Below are 6,815 nucleotides of genomic sequence, written 5' to 3' on the forward strand. Positions count from 1 at the left end.
CCTTGCATACCTCTATTTGATCACATTTCTATTCAAGTACTTTATCCATATTTATATACTGTTCTCTTACTGCTGAGTTGTAAGAAAAACAAAAGCCACAATGTTCTTCTTCTATTGAAAGATTATCTATTGGGACTTTTTTTCCCCAATCTGGACACTTGCTTTGAAATGTTACAGTACCTGTCAATGTTCAGAAAACTTTCTGATGAAGGCTAATTTTTGCCTTCTTTCCTGTTTATGCTACATAGGAAACATTCCAACATACAGGGAAGTTCAAGTTTTTCTTCTGTATTTTCTTCTGGAAGTTTTATAACAAAAGCTTTTAGATTTGGGATCATCAGTCATTCCCAGGTAACCTTTTAATTTTCTTTTTTTTTTATGGTGAAAAAAAAAGTGTATATTTAGAATTAGTCATCTGGACTCAGTTTAGATGATCCCAATCTTGTTGGCAACATCCAGAGCATCATCATCAGGAGCCAAGCGGACATATGCCTTCTTCTCTCCATCAGGCCTTATCAAGGTATTGACTTTGGCCACATCAATGTCATAGAGTTTCTTCACGGCCTGTTTGATCTGGTGCTTGTTGGCCTTGACATCCACAATGAACACAAGTGTGTTGTTGTCCTCTATTTTCTTCATGGCTGACTCAGTGGTCAGTGGGAATTTGATGATAGCATAGTGGTCAAGCTTGTTTCTCCTTGGTGCACTTTTCCGAGGATATTTGGCTGCCTCCAGAGCCGCAGTGTCTTGGGCCGCCGGAAGGTGGGTGACGTTCGGATCTTCTTCTTTTTGTGGCTGTGGACGCCTTTCAGCACAGCCTTCTTAGCTTTCAAGGCCTTCGCTTTGGCTTCGGCTTTGGGAGGGGCAGGAGCTTCCTTCTTCGCTTTCGGCGCCATCTTGGCGAAAAGCACCTTTTAATTTTCAAATTAATTTTTTTTAGTATCATACAGGAGTGCTATATTCACATCATTTCCACCCTATTTTCCTAGCCAACTAGGAGCCCCTTGATCCCTTTCAAATTCATAACCTCTTTTCTTTAGTTATTATTATAGTTATGTGTATATGTGTGTGTATGCATATGCATGTGTGTGTGTGTGTGTACATGGATGCCCTTTGGTGTTGCTCATGTGTATGTGTTTAGAGTTGACCACTTGAGATTGAAAAGTCTATTAGGGGCTCTTCGGTGGAGGAACTTACTCTCCCTGTCTTAGCACCATTAATTACCCATTGCTCTTCATCTGGGGACAGGTGGCCTATGAAAGAGTTCCCATCTGTGTTGGCATGTCAAGCAGCAATGTCACTATGCAGGTCTTCTTTAGATGACCATATTCTTGAGATTTCATGGTACCAACTTCTCTGTCATATATAGAAGACACTGTCTCAAAGTAGTCCTCTGGCTCCTATAATCTTTCTGCCTGCTTCCATGATACTCCCTGAGCCTTACGTGTAGGGATTGCACTATAGATCTATTGGCTGGGGGTATTCCAGTCTGCTCTTCTCTACATTTTGACAGTAATTGTCTGCATCTGCCACAGAAAGCAGCTTTGCTGGTAAGGAGTAAGAAGTTCCTGTGAGCACAAAGAAAAGATTTTAGAATGGAGTTTTAAGAAAGTGACAGGCAGCCAGACACTCGGGAAGCAGGAGCAGGTAGATCTCTGAGTTCAAGGCCAGCCTAGTCTACAGAGATAGCCAGGGCTACACGAAGAAAGCCTGTCTTGAATTCCTCTTCCCTACCCCAGCCAAAAAAAGGTGTCAGGAGTGTGGTCTGCTTTAGGATCTGTGATCTCAAGAGGCTATGTTGTGCCATTGGGAATATATTGGTGAGCTAGTCATTCTATCAATATATAATCCATACAGAATCATTAATGAGGCATTTTTATTATTTTATGCTAATATTTGAAATCAATTTTATACTTAGTGAATATCTCAGTTTGGATCAGTCACATTTCAAATCCCAGACACCTCACTACATGAACAGCAGAAACAGTGGGTCTCTGATGAGAGGAATGCTGGCCCAGATGTTCTCAGGTGTATTATTGAAGTATAATCTTATATATGTATAAATGTATACATATATATGTCTATGTGTGTGGATACAATTAAATATAATTACATATAGTATGAAGGATAATTAAGTAAAACTAAGATGATATGTTATGGATATTTAATGTCATCCAGTGAACAGAAAAATGATGGAAGTGAAAGAGGAAGGCTAGTTAAATACAAGAAAACATGAATGATACATGGGCCAGAAGGCCATTGAAGTTTGCTGTACATGGAACAGGTTAGCCTCTACCTGTCTCTGAAATTCTTTCTTTTCTTTTTTTTTTTTTAAGTTTGTTTTGTTTACATCTCTTTGTTTTTTTTTCCCTTCATAATTACTTATAACTTTTCTGTAGCATAAAAGACACGAGAAATAGCAAAACTGGCCAGTGTAAGTCCTGCCCTTGGTAACACACTGTAGATGAAGTATTTTAAACGGGAACACTTGGATGATAAACATCACCCATAAAATAACATACATTTTAAAATACAAAACTAAGTGGGATCTGCCACTTAGCAGTTAAAAGGGAAACATCAGCTGCTTTGGAGACCCAGGCAGACTGAATGACGGAGGCAAGCAGGCTCCTATGCGACAGTCGAGCCCTATGCTTGCTTTACATAGCTTTTGTCACTCTAAAATGTAGTCTTAAAACACTGCCCTTGTGTTCATCTTCTCATGGCTCTTCAGTGTGCTCAGTGTGGCCAGTTCCTCTTGCTCTCTGTGGCACCGGTGCCCTGGCTCCACAGGGACTAGAGGCTCTAGTTTTAGGGAGTCTCAGATGACTGACAGCTGCTGTCTACACCCAGAACTCTGTGGCCACTGTTGATCAGGGTCCTCACCTCAGACCCCTTCCACACAGCCCATGTGATTAGACTGGGCTTTTCACAGGCTGTTCTTTCCTTCTTGGAGTCCATATGACTCTCTGAAGAATCACCAAATTTAGAGTTTAGCCAGTGGTTCCTGAAGCACTTCAAAAGAGCACCGATGGAGCCCCTTACCTCAGCTCAGACATCACGCCCTACACACCATACCATTCTCTCAAGCTCGACGTTCACAGACTGAGCTCCTCGGCTCAGAACCTCACCCATTTTTAGGTTTGTCCAATCTTGATTTATAACCTGCTGAAGTCCAGCTCCTATGAGTGCTTCACTCAATCCTTCACAAGCTAAGTACCCACAAGCCTATTATCCAAATTAAATTTGATCCCCAAACTCCTGGTTCCCATAAATCTCATGTCATTTGGAAACAGTCTTTGCAGATATTATCAATTAAAGACAATGCTGTAAGTGTGAGCCTTAATATGATATGATTGGCAACCTTATGAAGAGACGAAGATCTCACAAAAAGACACATATGCAGATATGCAGGAGAACATCCATGTGACAACAGAAACACCATTGCAAGCCAAGGGACACTAAGTTCTGATGGCTGCTTCTAAACATCAGGAATAAAGAAGGATTCCCTCCTACAGGTTTCAGAGGGAATCCAGACTTGGCAACACCTTGGCTTTGAACATCAAAGTCTAAGAAATGATGGATTTCTGCTGTTTCTAAGCAACCAGTTTGTGGTACACTATTAAGGCAGCCCTAGGAACAATGATTAATTTTTATTTGAACTCTAATGAATACTTCCTTCCGTCCTTCTTCCTCCTTAAATGCTGCCTTACCTTTTCTAATTTGCTCTTTAACACAATGATCACAATCATTTTTTTAAACCTAAACTGAACCTCTTTAGGTCTGATTAATAACATTTACTGGTGCCACCTGTACAGAGGATGAGTTCCTTGGCCTGACCTTCGAGGTCCTTCATGATGCAGATGCTCTCTGTCACCTCTTATGCCTGTGCAAGTTCATGTCTGGGGATGTCTGCACTCACCCTTTGCAGTCTACCTCCAGCATGAGATGCACATTGTAACTTGTCTACCTGGTGAGCTACAGCTTTTCCATATCAACAGTCAAGTGAAACCTCACCTAGAAGTCTTTCCTAACTCTTTCCTGCAACCCAGGAAGAACGTCATATTTCTTCCTGCATTGTGCCTACACAACATCCATCATATACTTCTGATAACAACTCATGATGTCCTATACTGGCTCATTTGGCAGGAGACATGCCACTTTCGCGTCTACAACCTCAGGACCTCTATATGACCCATGGCAGAATATTCACCCATGCTTAGTGAATATTTCTTGAATGAGTGAGTCAGTGAGAGGGCAGAGAATGTCAAAGTCCACATTGAATATTCCAGTGATAAACCTTCAAAAAATTTATCCAGCTAAGGCTACGTAATCCTTTGTACATAAACTTGTTGCAAAAATAAATCAGTATTTGTCGATGATATAAGCAAGGTAATAAAAATAGCATGGTTTCAACCATAAATCCGACTTCTTAGTCATATAATGAATGATGCCTGCTTACCTGAGATATCCCTGAAACATTCTTACTTTGACACATAATCTGTTGAGAAATTTCCACAATAAAGGGACAGAGACTATCTCTTCATTCAAACACCAGGTAAATCAGACTTGACTCTGCCTTCAAACAAGGAAGCAGCTTCCTTTGGGTCACACCTAGAAGATATCTGTTCTAACATATGGCTGGGAGTATGATGGTTCTTGAGTACTAAACAGAACAGGATTAATTCCAGACAAACACAAGGGGGCTGTTCTATTTGGTTCTTTTCCAAAAATTCAGTGAATGGTCCTTCAAGTGCAATGTAGTACTCATGTGTTCACCATCTTCATAGATTCTATCATTACTTACCCAGCCATGCAGTCATCTGTGTGAGAAGAATCGTTCCTGCCAAGAAACAAAATTCCACAACAGAGGAGGAGCAGCTGCTAGAATTTGTGTAGGTTAGGAATTTGGGCATCAAACGATTTTCAGGTAACTTTTCCATTTATGAGGTGCCAGATTTTCAGGGCTCTTGTTTTGATTCCTCCTTAGGGGTATTTGTCCTTTCACTTATATGCAAGGATTATCATATCAAACAACTGCTATGCAGTCTTAGATTCCAGTGGCTTTCAACAAAGGGATGATCACAGGTGTGAAATATAAGTTGGAAAGTGTTAAGTGATCTCTTCCATGCGCCGTGCTTCTAGAAGAACCGGGAGCACATGGGCACTCCACAGGGCACCTTTTGTCTTCACTGCATTGCATGTCCACTCACAGCTGTCACTTTGTGCTCAGACAAGACAGTCACAGCACTGTGACCTGGGAACTCATTACAGAGAAGACTTGTGTGAATTTGAGCCTCTGTGAACCACAGTCTAGTGACAGGTGTCCACAACAATCAGAAGGCAGAAGCTAGCAATGTCCCCAAGCTGCAGAGAAGCTAAAATGTCTCCACCATGCCTATCAGATGGCTTTCAGGATCAGACTAACACCTGGTCAGAAATTGGAAACCTAATGCTCAGTGACTAAGAGCACAGGCTGCCCTTCCAGAGGACCTACATTCAATTCGCAGCACCCACATGGAGGCTTCTATGCCTAAGTTCATGGCCAGTCATTGGCTTCCACAGAGGTCACCTCAGAGCTAGGAAGTTTCTTCTCAAGAAATGCCTTGAAGCTTTAGTCTCAAAGTGGAGCTTGGACCAGAATATAGATGAAGTGGGTGGGGCCAGGCATGGAGAAGAAAGGTGATGGTCCATGTAAGACAGCAGAACACTCTGTGGAATGTGCTGTCTGGCTAGGGAGTGAAAGATTAGGTATTTCCATCACCTCCCTGGAGGATCTCAGCCCAGGTCTCAAGACAGCAAGGGGAGGGTCAAGATCTGGTGCCTTCTTTTGTGCTTTGTGAGCACCGCATGCATGTAATACACAGAAGTACATGTAGGCCAATGTTTACACATAAAACAATAGTTTTTAAAAATTAAAAAGTTAGAATCTACCTAGAGCAATGTTTCTCAACCTGTGGGTTACAACGCCCACAGGGCTCGCATATCAGATATCCTGCATTTACATTGCAATTCATGACAGTAGCAAAGTTACAGTTCTGCAGTAGCAACACAATAATGTTATGGCTGGGGTTGGCACAATGTGAGGGCCTGTATTAAAGAGCTGAAGCATTAGGAAGGTTGAGAGCCATTGCTCTAGAAGGCCATGCAACCATGAGAGGAGACCTGGAATGTTGCTGGATGAAGGGAGGTTCCAAGCCCTGGGAATCATGCTAGAGGAAAGATGATCCTGGATACAGCTAGGACTCCCTGTGATGAGTGAAGCCACCACATGTGGTCCGGGAGACAGAAGCTGGACTCAACAGAATGCTAAAAGGAAAATGAGTCTGGCTCAGTAGAAGTAAAAATGTCCCAACAGCTTGGGCTTAATACAAAGCTCACGCCAGCAGCTGTTTCCTGAATAGTTGTGATGTTGTGGACACCGCGTGAGGTGTTCTGTATGTTTTATTAAATCTACACTTTCAGTCCAGAACAACAAACAGTTCTCAATTAAATCCACTGGAATAACAGAAAGGAATTTTTCAAACAGGATAAATTTACAATACTCTGAAAGTCATGGAGTCTGGGGCCAGATGAATAAACAGGGATTTCAGTAGACTTCCAGGAGACACAAAGAAAGTAGTTCCCAACAAATGAAAGCCCAGGAACAGAGGACTCTGCCAAAAGAACACACTTCAGGGAATATGGCAGCAGAGTTGTTTCCCCAACCCCCATGGGGACTCATTAGCAGGAAAGAGATCAGGAGACAGATGTGGGCCCTAATCACTGAACAATCTAGCCACTCGCTCAAGCACATTTCTGCTTTCTAGCTTTGTGGG

At 42.1% G+C, this 6,815-nt stretch overlaps 1 pseudogene; it reads right to left on the reverse strand.

Moving 5' to 3' along the window:
* Positions 1-368: 368 nt before the first annotated feature.
* Positions 369-896, reverse strand: LOC114617802 (annotated as a pseudogene).
* Positions 897-6,815: the final 5,919 nt, after the last annotated feature.

This window comes from Grammomys surdaster, unplaced genomic scaffold (genome assembly GCF_004785775.1).
Source record: "Grammomys surdaster isolate TR1022 unplaced genomic scaffold, NIH_TR_1.0 138, whole genome shotgun sequence".
Lineage (NCBI taxonomy): Eukaryota > Metazoa > Chordata > Mammalia > Rodentia > Muridae > Grammomys > Grammomys surdaster.